The sequence below is a fragment of the Pongo abelii genome, chromosome 2 (assembly GCF_028885655.2).
Source record: "Pongo abelii isolate AG06213 chromosome 2, NHGRI_mPonAbe1-v2.0_pri, whole genome shotgun sequence".
NCBI lineage: Eukaryota > Metazoa > Chordata > Mammalia > Primates > Hominidae > Pongo > Pongo abelii.
The window spans coordinates 138,763,362-138,781,122 of NC_085928.1; the positions used below are offsets into that span (position 1 = coordinate 138,763,362).

A 17,761-nucleotide genomic window follows, 5' to 3' on the forward strand; every position below is an offset into this window, starting at 1 on the left:
ATGCTAAAGTGTCCACTTCCTCTAAAATGTCTGCTCTATTACTTATGTTATTATTACCTTATATTTTTTCTTAACTCTCATACTATTATTCAAATATCCATGCATATGTTTTGCTCTAGAAGCCATCATTAGATCCTTGAGAGCAGAGACTATGAGTTCTATGCATTATGGCACTCCCATAACTTTCCCTCCTTTTTCCTTGCCAGTAGAATCCTAATCTTCAGGTGGTAACATGCCCAAATTTGGACAGTGAGACCTTGGGTAAGCTGGTTTTGAGGGCTTCTGGGAAAACCTGTCTTCTGATAAAACAGGCAGACATAGTTGATGTTACTGTTTTCCTTTTCTATTGTTTTTTTGTTTGTTTGTTTTGCCTTGAATAAAGCAGCTCCAACAATGGTCTTGTAACCATGAAGGAAAATTCGAAAAAACTGCACAGATACTGATCCTGATATTGGTAAACTCATGAACAAATCCAATGATTGCCTACATCCAAACTTCTTGCTATCTGAGAAAAATAGGCTTCTATTTGCTTACACCACTGTAGGTGGGTTTCCTACTACTTTCAATTTCACAAACATGCTTGCCAGAAGAAACAGTAGTAATAGTGAAAGCACAACCTCCACCTCACTATGTTCATTGCTGTTTCTCAAATTTCACACAAGTACATCTGCTTGGCAAAATCTGTCTCCTGTGAAACCTGAACTAAAAATGGGTGTCTGGGGAAATAAGGAAATATCTTTGCCTTTCTACAATTTACCTTGCATACTACAAAAGGTTTGGAATGGAGGCGAGTGAGCCAGTCTGCAATATCTGCCATAACATCCATGATGAGTAGAGAAATGGAGATCCCCAGGGAGCATCCCCAAGCACTGCCTGTCACATTAGTTCACATAACACACTAGCTGCTGTAACAGACAAACCCCAAAATCTCAATGGTTTAGCACAATGAGAGCTTATTACTTAATCCTGTAAAAGCCAAAATGGATCTTGGTAATACTGGAAGGGGGATGGGAATGATATATTCTCTGTAGTCACTCTGAGAACCAGGCTGACTTCTTTAAAATTCAACTGGTAGATAGGAGAAGAAAAAGAGTGAAAAAGGAATGTCCACTTCTTAAAAGTCGTGGCCTGAAGGTTCATGAGTATGTAAATGGCCATGATTCCTATTAAAAGTAATAACCAACAGTTATTCCTGTAAAAAGCTTAGAAATAATCACTCCATCCTAACAAGTAAAAAGCTGAATAAACTAAAAATCAACAACTCTTCTTAGAGAAGCATGGTCACAGGGCAAACTGCTGCCCCTAAAATGGAAGCAACAGAAACGAGAACATAAGAAGCATAACTTGCTGTAGTAGAAATCCACAAGCAGGAATCTCAGGAACCAGCGCCAGGATAGGAACACCTAAACTGTAATTGATGAACTGCTGGAGGCTCAGTGTGGACACTAAGAGTTAAAAGCTCCAAGGGGACTCAGTCATAGGGGAAGCCCCACACTCTTGCAAGTTTTACCCGTAAGAGCTCAACCAGGTTCTCACAATAATATTTTTTTGTAATCCCCTCATGTTTTCAACAAGGAGAGGAGAAAAGGAACCATTCTGAAATACACGCTGTTCTTAAAAAGACCTGCCCTAAAGAGAAACTATTTTACTAGAGCCTAAATGACTGGAGCTTTTTCAGAGTCTAACTAACCTAGGGGAACGGAAATGCCCAACCTCAGCCCATTCTAGCCATCCTGTCCCAAGTAAGGGGAGGGGGCATCTAAGAAGCACTTGTGAAGTTCACAGTCCAGAGGCACAGGCTCACTACAAGACTGAGACCAAATCATAGGGTACAGAACACTTCCCCTCCACCAACACCTCACCACCACGTTACTAGAGGCCTATTTACAGTAGTTCTTTTTACCTAGTACATCATGTCTGGCTATCAAGAAAAAATTACAAGGCATACTAAAAGCCAAACTAAAAGCCAAAAAATACAGTCTGAAGAGACAAAGAAAAAATCAGAACCAGAATCAGACATGGCAGAGATGTTGGAATTATCAAGCCAGGAATTTAAAACAATTATGATTAATATGCTAAGTGTTCTAATAGACAAAGAAGACAGCATGCAATAAAGGTTGGTCAATGTAAGCAGATAGATGAAATTATAAGAAAAAATCAAAAACACAATAACAGAAATGAAGAATGCCTTTGATGGGCATATTAGTAGACTAGACATGGCAAAAATCCATGACTAGACAGCAACAAAAGATATAAAATATGTGTAATAGGAATATCAGAGGAGAAGAAAGAGAGAAGGGAACCAAAGAAATATTTGAAGCAATAATGACTGAGAATTATCCCCAAATTAATGTCAGACACCAAAAATCCAGGAAGAGAACTCCAAGCATGATAAATACCAACAACAACAACAAACAAACAAAAACAAATAAAAAACCTCTCACATGTAGATATATCATATTCAAACTGCAGAAAATAAAAAATAAAAATAAATATTTAATGAGGACAAAGGGGAAAAAAATCTTCCCTATACAGAAGCAAAGATGAGAATTCTATCTGGCTTCCCCCAGAAACCACACAAACAAACAAACAAACAAACAAAAAACAGTGAAGTGGAATATTTAAAGTGTTGAGAGAAAAATACCACCAACCTAAAATTCTGCACCCTGCAAAACTATCCTTCAAACGTGAAGGAGAAATAAGGACTTTCTCAGACAAAAAAACACTGAGAGAATCTGTTGCCATTAGATCTGCTTTGCAAGAAATGTTAAAAGAAGTTCTTCAGAGACAAGTAAATTACATAGGTAGGAAACTTGGAACTTCTTAAAGAAAGGAAGAGTATCTAAGAAGGAACAAGTGAAGGTAAAATAAAATCTTTTAAAAAAAATTAATTGATCCAAAAGACAACAGTTTGTTGAGAATAATAATAGCAACTATGTATTTGATTGTATGCTGTATATTTGTGTGCATGTGTGTGCGCTTATGTATGTTTATGTATAAATAAAATAAATGACAGCAATGATATAAGAAACAAAAAGAAGAATTGGAATTGTTTTATTATTATAAGATACTCCCACTATCCATGAAATGGTATTGTATTTTATAAAAGTAGACTTGGATTAGTTGTAAATGTACATTATAAACTCTAGAGCAACCACTAAAACAAAAAGTATAACAGATACACTAAGAAAGGAGAGAAAGTAGACTCCTATAAAATGAAAAAAAGGGACAAAAAGAGTAGAAGACAAAAATAGGAACAAAGGACAATGGCAACAAGTAGAAAACAGGAATTAATATGGTAGATATGAATCCAACTATAATAATAATCACTTTAAACCTCAGTTGTCTAAGTACACCAATTAATACACAAAAATTGCAACAGTGGATCAAAAACAAGAAACCCAACTATACATTGTCTACAAGAAATCTATTTTAACTATAAGGACACATGTAGATGAAAAGTGAAGGGATGGAGAAAGCTATACTATGCTAACACTAATCCAAAAAAAGTAGGCATACTTATATTAATTTCATACAGAATACTCTTCAGAGTAAGAGAAGTTATCAGAGATAAAAAGAAGCATCACATAGGCCAGGCGCGGTGACTCAACACCTGTAATCCCAGCATTTTGGGAGGCTAAGGCAGGCGGATCACAAAATCAGGAGATCCAGACCATCCTGGCTAACACGGTGAAACCCCATCTCTACTAAAAGTACAAAAAATTAGCCAGGCATGGTGGCAGATGCCTGTAGTCCCAGCTATTCGGGAGGCTGAGGGAGGCTGAGGCAGGAGAATGGCGTGAACCTGGGAGGCAGAGCTTTCAGTGAGCCAAGATAGCGCCACTGCACTCCAGCCTGGGTGACAGAGCGAGACTCCATCTCAAAAAAAAAAAAAAAAAAAAAAAAAGAAGAAGAAGCATCACATAATGATAAATGGGTCAATTCTTCAAGAAGACATAACAATCCTTAATGTGTAGGTACCTAATAACACTGCATCAATATATTAGATGCAAATATATATATACAAGGACAAATAAATGAATCCACTCTCATAATTGGAGACTACAACACCCCTCTATCATAAATAAACAGATCTAGCAGGCAGAATATCAGTAAGAACATAATTGAACTTAACACCATCAATCAACTGGATATAATGAACATGTATAAGCTATTTTATTCAACAGCAGCAGAATACACAGTGTTCTCAAACTTGCATGGAACATTCATCAAAGTAGACTGCATTCTAGGCCATCAAACACAACTTAACAAATTTAAAAGGATAAAAATCATATGATGTCTACTCTTGGACCACAATGGAATTAAACTAGAAATCAATAACAGAAAGATAGCTGAAAAATCCCAAAATATTTGGAGATTGAACAACACACTTCTGAATAACACATGGGTCAAGAAGATATCTGAGGAGATATTTTTAAATATTTTGACTAATACAATGTATGAAAATTTGTTTCCCTCTCAGAAAACTAGAAAAAGAGCAAATTAATTCCAAAGTAAACAAAGGAAAAGGAATGACAAAAATTAGAAGAGAGATCAATGAAATTGAAAACAGGAAATTGATAGAGAATAAAAAAAACAAAAGCTGGTTCTTAGAATACATCAGTGAAATCAATAATTCTCTAGCTAGGCTAAGAAAAAAGAGGGCACAAATTACTAATATCATAAATGAAAGAGGGAATATTACTGCAGAACCTACAGACATTAAAAGAATAATACAAGGGCAAGCATAGTGGCTCACACCTGTAATGCCAGCATTTTGAGAGGCCACGGCAAGAGGATTGCTTGAGCCCAGGAGTTGGAGAACAGCCTGGGCAACCTAGTGAGACTCCATCACTACAAAAAAATTAAAAATTAGCCAGACATAGCAGCACACGCATGTAGTCCCAGCTACTCAGGAGGGTGAGGTAGAAAGATTGCTTGAGCTTTGATCATACCACTGCACTCCAGCCTGGATGACAGAGCCAGATCCTGCCTCAAAAAAAAAAAAGAATATTATGAGCAATGATATGTCCACAAATTTGATCACCTTGATGAAATGGACCAATTCCTTGAAAGACACAATGTGCCAAAACTCACACATGAAGAAATCAACAGTCTGAATAGGCCTACATCTATTTAAAAAAATGGAATAGATAATTAACAACATTCTAAAACAGAAAGCACCAGGCAGGCTCAGGTGGGTCCACTGGTAAATTCCATCAAACATTCAAAGAAGAAATCACACCAATTCTCTTCCAGGAGATAGAAGCAGAGGAAATACTTCCTAACTCATTCCTTGAGGCCACCACTACCCTAATACCAAAACCAAACAAATGTGTTTGAAGAAAAGAAAACTACAGACCAATATCCTTCATGAACATAGATGCATAAATCCTCAACAAAATATTGGCAAATTGAACCAACAATGTATAAAAAGAATTATATACCACAACTAAGTGGGATCTATCCCAGGTATGCAAGGCTGGTTCAATATTCAAATATCAAATTATGTAAACCATCATATCAAGAGGCTAAAGAAGAAAAATTACATGATCATAATAATAGCTGTAGAAAAAGCACTTGACAAAATGTAACACCCATTGATCATTTAAAAAAAAACAAAATTCTCAGCAAACTAAGAATAGAGGGAAATTTCCTCAAATTGATAAAGAACATCTATAGAAAACAGTTAACGTTATACTTAATGGTAAGAAACTCCAAGCTTTCCTACTAAGATCAGAAACAATCAAGGATGTTCCCTCTTACAACTTCTTTTCAACATTGTACTGGAAATATTAGCTAATGCAATAGGAAAGGTATACTTATTAGGAAGAAAAAATTAAAACTATCTTTGTTCACAGATGACATAATCATCTATGTAGAAAATCTGAAAGAATCTTAAAAAACTCCTGGAACTATTAAGTGATTATAGCAAGATTTGCAAGAGACAAAGTTAATATACCAAAATCAATCCTTTTCCTGTACACCAGCAATGAACAAGCAAAATTTAAAACTAAAACACAATAACATTTACATTAGCACTCAAAAAAATGAAGCATTTAGTTATAAATCTTACAAAGTACAGATGCTTCTTGACTTAGAATGAGGTTATGTTCCAACAACTCCAACCTAAGTTGAAAATATCGTTAAGTTGAAAGTGCATTTAATCTAACCTACCAAACATCATAGCTTAGCCTAGCCTACCCTAAATGTGCTCAGAATACTTACACTAGCCTACAGTTGGGCAAAATTATCTAATACAAACCCTATTTTATAATAAAGTGTTAAATATCTCATGTAATTTATTGACTACCATACTGAAAGTGAAAAGCAGAATGATTGTATCAGTTGTTTACCCTGGTGATCATGTGGCTGACTGCAAGCCACTGCACTGTGGAGCACTGAAGCAGAATGTCATATCACTAATCCAAGGAAAGGTCGAAATTCAAAATTTGAAGTACGGCTTCTATTGAGCGTGTACCATTTTCTCACCATTATAAAGTTGAAAAATTGTAAGTCAAACCATCATAAGTTGGGGATATTGGTATGTAGAAGATATAAATGAGAAAAACTACATAACTCTGATAAAAGAAATCAAAGGAAAACTAAATAAATGGAGAGATATTCCATGATCATGGATAGGAAGACTCGATATTGTCAAGATGTCAGTTCTTCCCAAATTGATCTATAGATTCAATCCAAGCCCTGTCAAAACCCCAGCAAGTTATTTTATAGATGTAGACAAACTGATTAGAAAGTTTATATGGAGAAGCAAAAGACCCAGAATAGTCAATACAATAATGAAGGAGAAGAACAACATCAGAGGACTGACAATATCCAACTTTAAGACTTACTATAAAGCTACAGTAATCAAGACAGTGTGGTATTGGTGAAAGAACAGACATATAAATCAATGGAACAGAATAGAGAGCCCAGAAAGACTCATATAGATATAGTCTACTGATCTTTGACAGAGGAGCAAAGGAAATATAATTGAGCAAAAATAGTATTTTTAACAAATGGTGCTAGAAAAAGTGAACAGATGATATAGGAGAACACTTAGATGACCTTGGGTATGGCAATGACTTTTTAGATACAACATCAAAGGCATGACACACAAAAGAAAGAACAAACTAGTATTCAGTAAAATTAAATGTTTCTGCTCTGTGAAAGACATTGTCAAGAGAAATAGAAATCAAGCAACAGGCTTGAGAAGAAAGATATATTTTCTCCCACAGACTGGAAAAAATATCTGCAAAAGATGTATCTGATAAAGGACTGTCATCTAAACTATTCAAGGAATTAGAAAATTCAATGATTTTCTTTTAAAAAATCAGCCAGGCATGGTGGCTCAAGCCTGTAATAACAGCACTTTGGGAGGCTAAGGCAGGCAGATTGCTTGAGTTCAAGAGTTCAAGACCAGCCTGCGCAACATGATAAAACATGACAAAACCCTTTGTCTCTACAAAAAATACAAAAATTAGCCGGGCATTGTGGTACACACCTATAGTCCCAGCTACTCTGGAGGCTGAGGTGGGAGGATCACTTAAGCCCAGGAGGCAGAGGTTGCAGTGAGCCAAGATAATACCACTGCACTCCAGACTGGGTGACAAAGTGAGGCTCTGCCTAAAAAATAAAAATTAAAAATAATTCAATTAAAAAATGAACCAAAGACCTCAGCAGACACTTCATCAAAGAAGATATACTAATGACAAATTAAGCATATGAAAAGATGCTCCATATTATATGTCATCAGAGAAACACAAATTAAAAGAAAAATGAAATACTACTACATACCTATTTGAGCAAAATCCAGAACACTGACAACACCAACTACTGGTGAAGATGTGGAACAACAGGAACTCTCATTGATTGTGGTAGGAATGCAAAATAAACACAGCTACTTTGGAAGACAAAACTAAACATACTCTTACAATAAGATCCAGCAATTGCACTCCTTGGTATTTACCCAAAAGAGTCGAAACTTACATTCCTGCAAAAACCTGCACATGAATGTTTATAGAGTTTTACTCATAATTGCTAAAACCTGGAAGCAACCAAGATGTCTTTCAGTATGTGATATGGTTTGGCTCTGTGTCCTCACCCAAATCTCATCTTGAATTGTAACTGCCACAATTCCCACATGTCATGGGGGGAACCTGGTGGGAGGTGATTGAATTATGGGAGTGGGTCTTTCCTACACTGTTCTTGTGATAGTGAAAGAGTCTCATGAGGTGATGGTTTTAAAAATGGGAGTTTCCCTGCAAAAATCTCTCTTTGCCTGCTTGCCATCCATGTAAGATGTGACTTGCTCCTCCTTGCCTTCTGTCATGATTGTGAAGCCTCCCCAGCCATGTGGAACTGTAAGTCCATTAAACCTCTTTTTCTTTCCGGTCTCAGGTATGCCTTTATCAGCAGCATGAAAACAGACTAATACAGTAAATTGGTACCAGTAGAGTTGGGCACTGCTGTAGATACCTGAAAATGTGGAAGCAACTTTGGAACTGGGTAACAGGCAGGGGTTGGAACAGTTTGGAGAGCTCAGAAGAAGACAGGAAAATGTGGGAAAGCTTGGAACCTCCTAGAGACTTGTTGAATGGCATTCACAAAAATGCTGATAGTGATATGGACAATAAAGTATTGGTTGAGATGGTCTAAGATGGAAAGAGGAACTTGGGAACTGGAGCAAAGGTGACTCTTGTTGTTTTAGCAAAAAGACTGATGCATTTTTCCCCTGCCCTAGAGATTTGTGGACCTTTGAACTTGAAAGAGATGATTTAGGGTATCTGGTGGAAGAAATTGTTAAGCAGCAAAGCATTCAAGAGGTGACTTGGGTGCTGCTAAAGGTATTAAGTTTTATAAGGGAAGCAGAGCATAAAAGTTCGGAAAATTTGCAGCCTGATAATATGACAGAAATGAAAATCCCATTTTCTGAGGAGAAATTCAAGCCAGCTGCAGAAATTTGCATAAGTAACGAGGAGCTAAATGTTAATCCCCAAGACAATGGGTAAAATGTCTGTAGGGCATGTCAGAGGTCTTCACAGCAGCCCCTCCCATCACAGGCCCAGAGGCCTAGGAGGAAAAAGTGGTTCTGTGGGCCAGGCCCAGAGTCCACGTGCTGTGTGCAGTCTAGGGACTTGGTTCACTGCGTCCCAGCCACTCCAGCTACGGCCAACGTAGAGCTCAGGGCCATGGCTTCAGAGGGTGCAAGCCTCAAGCCTTGGCAACTTCCACATGGTGTTGAGCCTATGAGTGCACAAAAGTCAAGAATTGAGGTTTGGGAATCTCTGCCTAGATTTCAGAGGATGTATGGAAACACCTGAATGTCCAGGCAGAAGTTTGCTGCAGGGGTAGGGCTCTCATGGAGAACCTCTGCTAAAGCAGTGTGGAAGAGAAATGTGCGGTTGGAGCCCCCACACAGAGTCCCTATTGGGGCACTGCCTAGTGGAGCTGTGAGTGGAGGGCAAGTATCCTCCAGGCCCTAGATGGCAGATCCACTGACAGCTTGCACCATGCACCTGGAAAAGCCGCAGACACTCAACGCCAGCCCATGAAAGCAGCCAGGAGGGAAGCTGTACCCTGCAAAGCCACAGGAGTGGAGCTGCCCAAGACCATAGGAACCTACCTCTTGCATCAGTGTGACCTGGATATGAGACATGGAGTCAAAGGAGATCATTTTGGAGCTTTAAGATTTGACTGCCCCACTGGATTTTGGACTTGCATGGGGCCTGTAGCCCCTTTGTTTTGGCCAATTTCTCCTATTTGGAATGACTGTATTTACCCAATGCCACTACCCCCATTATATCTAGGAAGTAACTAACTTGCTTTTGATTTTACAGGCTCATAGGTGGAAGTGAGAGGTGACAGCCTGCTGGCAGTCCTCACAGCCCTCGCTCGCTCTCGGCACCTCCTCTGCCTGGGCTCCCACTTTGGCAGCACTTAAGGAGCTCTTCAGCCCACCGCTGCACTGTGGGAGCCCATTTCTGGGCTGGCCAAGGCCAGAGCCGGCTCCCTCAGCTTGCAGGGAGGTGTGGAGGGAGAGGCCTGAGCGGGAACCGGGGCTGCGTGTGGTTCTTGTGGGCCAGCTGGAGTTCCGGGTGGGAGTGGGCTTGGTGGACCCCGCACTCAGAGCAGCCGGCTGGCCCTGCTGGCCCCAGGCAATGAGGGACTTAGCACCTGGGCCAGCGGCTGCGGAGGGTGTACTGGGTCCCCCAGCGGTGCCAGCCCACCAGCGCTGCATTCGATTTCTCACCGGGCCTTAGCTGCCTTCCCACGGGGCAGGCCTTGGGACTGCAGCCCGCCATGCCTGAGCCTTCCCCCGCCTCCATGAGTTCCTGTGCAGCCCAAGCCTCCCCAATGAGTGCCACCCCCTGCTCCACGGTGCCCAGTCCCATCGACCGCCCAAGGGCTGAGGAGTGTGAGCACATGGCGCAGGACTGGCAGGTAGCTCCACCTGCACCCCAGTGCGTGATCCACTGGGTGAAGCCAGCTGGGCTCCTGACTCTGGTGGGGACGTGGAGAGTCTTTATGTCTAGCTCAGGGATTGTAAACACACCAGTCAGCACCCTGTGTCTAGCGCAGGGTTTGTGAGTGCACCAATCGACACTCTGTAACTAGCTGCTCTGGTGGGGCATTGGAGAACCTTTATGTCTAGCTCAGGGATTGTAAATACACCAATCGGCACTCTGTATCTAGCTCAAGGTTTGTAAACACACCAATCAGCACCCTGTGTCTAGCTCAGGGTTTGTGAGTGCACCAATCGACACTCTGTATCTAGCTGCTCTGGTGGGGCCTTGGAGAACCTGTGTGTCGAAACTCTGTATCTAACTGATCTGTTGGGGACGTGGAGAACCTTTATGTCTAGCTCAGGGATTGTAAATGCGCCAATCAGCGCCCTGTCAAAACAGACCACTCGGCTCTACCAATCAGCAGGATGTGGGTGGGGCCAGATAAGAGAATAAAAGCAGGCTGCCCGAGCCAGCAGTGGCAACCCGCTCGGGTCCCCTTCCACACTGTGGAAGCTTTGTTCTTTCGCTCTTTGCAATAAATCTTGCTACTGCTCACTCTTTGGGTCCACACTGCTTTTATGAGCTGTAACACTCACCGCAAAGGTCTGCAGCTTCACTCCTGAAGCCAGCGAGACCACGAGCCCACCGGGAGGAATGAACAACTCCAGACGTGCCACTTAAGAGCTGTAACACTCACCGCGAAGGTCTGCAGCTTCACTCCTGAGCCAGCGAGACCGTGAACTCACCAGAAAGAAGAAACTCCGAACACATCCGAACATCAGAAGGAACAAACTCCAGACGCGCCACCTTAAGAGCTGTAACGCTCACCGCGACGGTCCGCGGCTTCATTCTTGAAGTCAGTGAGACCAAGAACCCACTAATTCTGGACACAGAAGGGACTTGACTTGTCTCAGATGAGATGATGAACTGTGGACTTTTGAATTAATGCTGAAATGACTTAAAGCTTTGGAGAACTGTTAGGAAGGCATGATTGGTTTTGAAATGTAAGGACATGAGATTTGGGAGGAGCCAAGGGTGCGATGATATAGTTTGGCTGTGTCCCCACCTAAATCTCATCTTGAATTGTAACTCCCACAATTCCTACATGTTGTGGGAGGAACCCAGTAGGAGGTGACTGAATTATGGGGGCAGGTCTTTCCTGCACTGTTCTCAGGATAGTGAATGAGTCTCACGAGATCTAATGGATTTGAAAACAGGAGTTTCCCTGCACAAGCTCTCTCTTTACCTGCTTGCCATCCATGTAAGATGTAACTTGCTCCTCCTTGCCTTCCACCATGATTGGGAGGCCTCCCCAGCCATGTGAACTGTAAGTCCATTAAACCTCTTTTTCTTCCCAGTCTCAGGTATGTCTTTATCAGCAGCATGAAAATGTACTAATACAGTAAATGAATGGATAAATAAATGGTGATACATCCAGACAATAGACTATTACTCAGAGCAAAAAAGAAATGAGCTATCAAGCTATGAAGAAACATGGAGGAAACTAAAAAGCATAGTTAAGTGAAAGAAACCCAATCTGAAAAGGCTACATATCATATGATTCCAAATTCGTAACATTCTGGAAAAGTCAAAACTATGAAGACAGTAAAAGGATCAGTGGTTCCTAGGGGCTAGGGGGAGGGAAGGATGAATAGGTGATGTACAGAGGAATTTTACGGTTGTTAAACTACTCTGTATGATATGATAATGACAGATAATGTCATTACACATTTGTCAAAACCCATAGGATATACACCAATAGTGAATCCTAATGTAAACTATGGACTTTGGGTGATAACAATTGTCATTGTGGGTTCATCAGTTGTAACAAATTTACCCTTCTGGTGGTGGATGTTGATAGCAGAGGAGGCTGTGTATGGAGGAGCATGGTGTATATGGGAAATCTCTGTACCTCCCTCTCAATTTTGCCTGACTCTAAAACTGCTCTAAAACACTTTTTTTTTTAAAGTCTTGGCCGGGACACTTCACTTCTACTCACATTGTATTGATGAGGATTCACAATATCACACCCCACTTTACAAGATACAAGGGGGAGGCACATGTGATCCCTGACTTGGCAGCAACCTACCAGAAACCACTCTACTATATGGAAGGAGAGAACAAATCCTTGGTGGACAACTATCTGCCATCAGCAAACCACAGAATCGTTACAGATGGTTTCACCCCTAACATGGTGCTTCTGTGCTCAGTAAATTCATAATAGATAAATGGATGAATGAATGAATCTTGGCTTCATCTCAATTCAATTTTTTTTTTTTTTTTTGAGACAGAGTTTCACTCTTGTCACCCAGGCTGGAGTGCAATGGCACGATCTCGACTCACTGCAGCCTCTACCTAGTATGTTCAGGTGATTTTCTGCCTCAGCCTCCCGAGTAGCTGGGATTATAGGCACCCACCACCATGCCCAGCTAATTTTTATAGTTTTAGTAGAGATGGGGTTTTACTAGCTAGATTAACAAAGAAAAAAGAGAGAAGATCCAAATAAACACAATCAGAAATAATAAAGATGACATCACAACCAATCCCACAGAAATACAAAAGATCTTCAGAGACTATTATGAACATCTCTATATGCACAGATAATCCACAGGAAATGGATAAATTCCTGGAAACACAACCTCCAAAGATCAAACCAGGAAGAAACAGAAATTCTAAATAGACTAATGATGAGTAACAAAATTGAATCCGTTATAAAAATGCCTACCAACCAAAAAAGCCCTGGAGCAGATGGACTAATAGCCAAATTTTACCAGACATACAATGAAGACCTGGTACTAGTCCTACTGAATCTATTCTCAAAAAATTGAGGAGGGACTCCTCCCTAACTCATTCTATGAAACCAGTATCATCCTGATACCAAAATCTGACAAAGACACAACAACAAAAAAGAAAACTACAGTCTAATATTCCTGATGAACAAAGACACAAAAATCCTTAACAAAATACTAGCAAACTAAATACAGCAGCACATCAAAAAGTTAACTTACCATGATCAAGTGGGCTTTATTCCTGGGATGCAAGGTTGCTTCAACATATGCAAATCAATGTGATTAACCACATAAACAGATTTAAAAACAAAAAACATATGATTGTATTAATAGATTCTGAAAAAGCATTTGATAAAATCCAATATCCTTTCATGTTAAAAAACCCTCAACAAACTAGACATCAAAGGAACATACCTCAAAATAATAAGAACTATCTATGACAACCTCACAGCCAACATTATACTGAATGGGCAAAAGCTGGAAGCATTCCCTTTAAGAACTGGAACAAGACAAGAATGCCCACTTTCACTACTTCTATTAAACATATTATAGTACTAGAAGTCCTAGCCAGAGCAATCAGGCAAGAGAAAGAAATAAAAGGCATCCAAATAGAAAAAGAGAACGTCATTTCTCTTCACTGACAGTATGATTCGATACCTAGAAAACCCCATAGTCTGCCAAAAAAGCTCCTAGACCTGATAAGTGACTTCAGCAAAGTCTCAGGATACAAAATCAATGTGCAAAAATCAGTAGCATTTCTATACATTAATAACACTTAAGCTGAGAACCAAAGCAAGAATGCAATTCCATTTACAATAGCCACACACAAAAATAAAATAAAATATCTAGGAATACATCTAACTAAGGAGGTGAAAGAGCTCTATGAGGAGGACTACAAAACACTGCTAAAAGAAATTATAGACTACACAAACGGAAACAAATGGAAAAGCATCCTATGGTCATGTGTTGGAAGAATCAATATTATTAAAATGCCAATATTGCCCAAAGCAATCTGCAAGATTTAATGCTGTTCCTGTCAAACTACCAATGTCATTTTTCACAGAATTAGAAAAAGACTATTCTAAAATTCATATAGAACCCAAAAAAAAGTCCAAAGCAATCCTAAGCAAAAAAAAAAAAAAAAAAAAAACCAAAGCCAGAAGCACCACATTACCCAGCTTCAAATGATATACAAGGCCACAGTAAGCAAAACAGCATGGTACTGCTACAAAAATAGACACATAGACCAAAGGAAGAGAATAGAGACCCCTGAAATAAAGCTGCACACTTACAACCAACTCATCTTCAACAAAGTCAACAAAAATAAGCAATGAGGAAGGACACCCTATTCAATAAATGGTGCTGGGAAAACTGGCTAACCATACGCAGAAGAATGAAACTGGACCATTTACCATATACAAAAATTAACTCAAAATAGATTAAAGACTTAAATGTAAAACCTCAAACTACAAAAATTCTAGGAGAAAATCTAGGAAATATTCTTCCAGACACTGGCTTAGGCAAAAAAAATTATGATGACCTTAAAAGCAAATGAAACAAAAACAAAAATTGACAAGTGAGACCTGATTAAACTAAAGAGCTTCCACACAGTAAAAGAAACTATCAGCAGAGTAAACAGACACAAACAGAATGGGAGAAAATGTTTGTAAACTATGTATCTAATGAAGGACTAATACCCAGAATATATAAGGAATTTAAACAAACCAACAAGAAAAAAAAAAAACATCAAAAAGTAGGCAAAAGACATGAACCAACACTTCTCAAAAGAGGACATACAATTGGCCAACAAACGTTAAAAAATGCTCAAAATAAGTCATCATCAGAGAGACTGCAAATCAAAATGACAATGAGATACTATCTCACACCAGTCAGAATGGCTATTATAGGAAAAAAATAACAGATAATGGCAAACAATTTTTCACCACTTTTTTAAAGTAATAGTTTGTTTTCTCCTCCCTTCCCCCACCACCCTCGCCTCAACCCTTGACCCTTACTTCCAGTTTTCTGGGGGTATTGGGTTGTCCTGTTCTCTTCTCAGAGGTTGGTGGGAGGACCTGTAGTTGAACATTCAGAACTCATTAGGGCCTGGACCAAGCAGTGCCCCAAGGAAAGGGGAAGCAGGGAAACTCATTCTCATCTGATTCCTCATCTCACATCAAATTACTCCTCAAGCCTGAACTGTGTGGACACTTTTCCAGATGACCTGAGGGCACCAAAGCAGTCTTTCAGTTTCAACTTCATTCTTCTCTGCCTCCCAGCAAGTCCAGGTTTTTCGCCTGACCGACGTGTTTTGCAACGAGGTTCATGAGTGTTGCTTTCCTCTCTGGCAAACACAGCTTCTCCTTACACAGTTCAAGATGTTAATAAGTGCTATTAATTGGGAGCTAATTTGCATACTTTATGGATTATTTCTGGTTTGTAGCTAAGGGGATCAGAGCTTGCACACACAACCCCACCCCACCCACTCCTGTAGGGGCCTGAATTACCCCAGTCTGCTCTTCCATGCTGAAGGAGGGCAAGAGAATAACAGATTTATCATGCTAGGGCCCAGGGCACCCTGGAAATGGAGCTGACACACTCCCCTGAAATCCTGCGTGACACAAAGGAAGCCCTTCTGTAGCACATGACTGGGAGGCTGGCTGCATGACATAGGCGCTGTGTGATTTAGTCCGGAGATTTCTGCCAGCACCCCTGCCCTAAGCCACGCAACCACAAACATGCTGGCATTAGAATTCTGAAGAGGTTTTTCAGCTTTGTGTTTCGGTTTTTTTTTTTTTTTCATTATTAATCTCGGCCCTTAAGTGCTTTGTGTTTATAATTAGTCATAAGCCTTGGGATGGCTCCATTCGCATCATCGTGCAGGCGTCCGCCCTCTTGCTTGCCCAAGTGCTGTTAATTAGCCCTGCAAAGATAGGCAAGCCTGATTGGCAGCAGCTTTTGCAAAAGACTCCCAGCGCTCTAGGCAACAAAGAAAACCATCTTAGCATCTCAGCATTATGGCTGTCATCTGGATTCTTTGCTTTTTCAGTCTGCCGCTGGTGAGGATTTCATGGATGCATTTATTTATTTTGAAATGTGAGCACCAACGTTTTGGCAGAAATTCATAAACCTTCTATGTGAAAGTAATGTCCTGTTTGAGATTTGTCACAACTCTTAGGAAGGGATAGAACAGGGGCAGAAGCATTCACTTTTACATTAAGAATGGGGCTTACAGTTTGGAAAACTGCTTGACAGTATCACTAAAGCTAAACATAGACACACCCTATGACCCAGCAATCTCACTCCTAATTCCCACAGAAATGTGGCATGTGTTTCCCTGACAAAAGTATTAAGATGTACCTAGCTGCACTATTTGTAATAGCCCCAAACTGGAAATTGCCCTAATACCCATCAATAATATAATGAATTTAAATTGTAGTACATTCATGCAATGGAACACTGCACAACAATAAGAATACAAACTACAATTACAACAATATGGATGAGCCTCATAAATGTAAAGTCGAACAAAAGAAGTTAGACACAAAAGAGAATATATTATGGCATTGTGTTTATACAAAGAAAAAAACTGGTTAAAAGTAATCTATGCTATTAGTTCAAATAGTGGTTAATTTGTGGGAGATGGGGTAGTAGTGACACAGAGGATTTCCTGGGTACTGTTAATATTCTATTCCTTGATTTGAAGGTTTGTCATAAGAGAGTGCTAATGTATTAAAATGTATTGGTTGTAAACTTATTTTTGCACTTTTCTGCATGTATATTATGCTTCAGTAAATAGTTAAAGAAAAAATGAACTAGGAAGTTTTCTTCAGTAGGAAGCTTTACGGTTGATTTTAATAATTTAGTAATTGCAGCAATAAGGTTATATGGGCCTGGGATATGGTATCCTAGAGAGAAACCTGTGTCTGCATTGAGGGTAGGGCTTTCTTTTCCATGGCCTGTGGTTCTGAAAGCCTAGAGAGCCATCTTAGCAGCATCTCAGAGAAGAACTCATGTAAAAACCAGATAGATGATCTGAAGAACTGTAACTATGGAAGAGAAAGTCAGGAATTAGAGACAAAAGGGACGTGACTATGTGCAAAATTTACCAGATTCATCTCCAGGGCATTCTAGACATGGGGTCTAGGGCCTGAGAGCATCTCAAAATCCTATAAAATTTTTTGAGGGCTTGAAAAATGTATGATGATTCCAAAATGCAAAACAGAAAATTACATAATTAAAATCAATAAATGTTTAATTAAATGTTTACAAAACAAGGATTATGTCAAGTAATTCAGCATTTCTTAAACATTAATAAGCGTACAAAACACTTGGGGATCTTGTCCGACTGCAGATTATGATTTAGTAGATCTGGGGTGAGGCCTGAGAGTCTACATTTCTAACAAGCTCCCAGGTAATGCCAATGCTTTCTAGTCCCTTGACTTTGAATAGCAAAGAAATAGT

General features: G+C 39.8%; 1 long non-coding RNA gene across 1 annotated transcript in view; it reads right to left on the reverse strand.

Annotated features, from left to right (window-relative positions):
• LOC129058634 (uncharacterized) overlaps window positions 1–17,543 on the reverse strand; it is a 164,944-nt gene extending 147,401 nt beyond the window's left edge. Inside the window, exon 1 of the long non-coding RNA XR_010139355.1 lies at window positions 15,313–17,543. This is a non-coding gene — a long non-coding RNA (uncharacterized LOC129058634). The remainder of the gene's footprint in view (window positions 1–15,312) is intronic.
• Window positions 17,544–17,761: the final 218 nt, after the last annotated feature.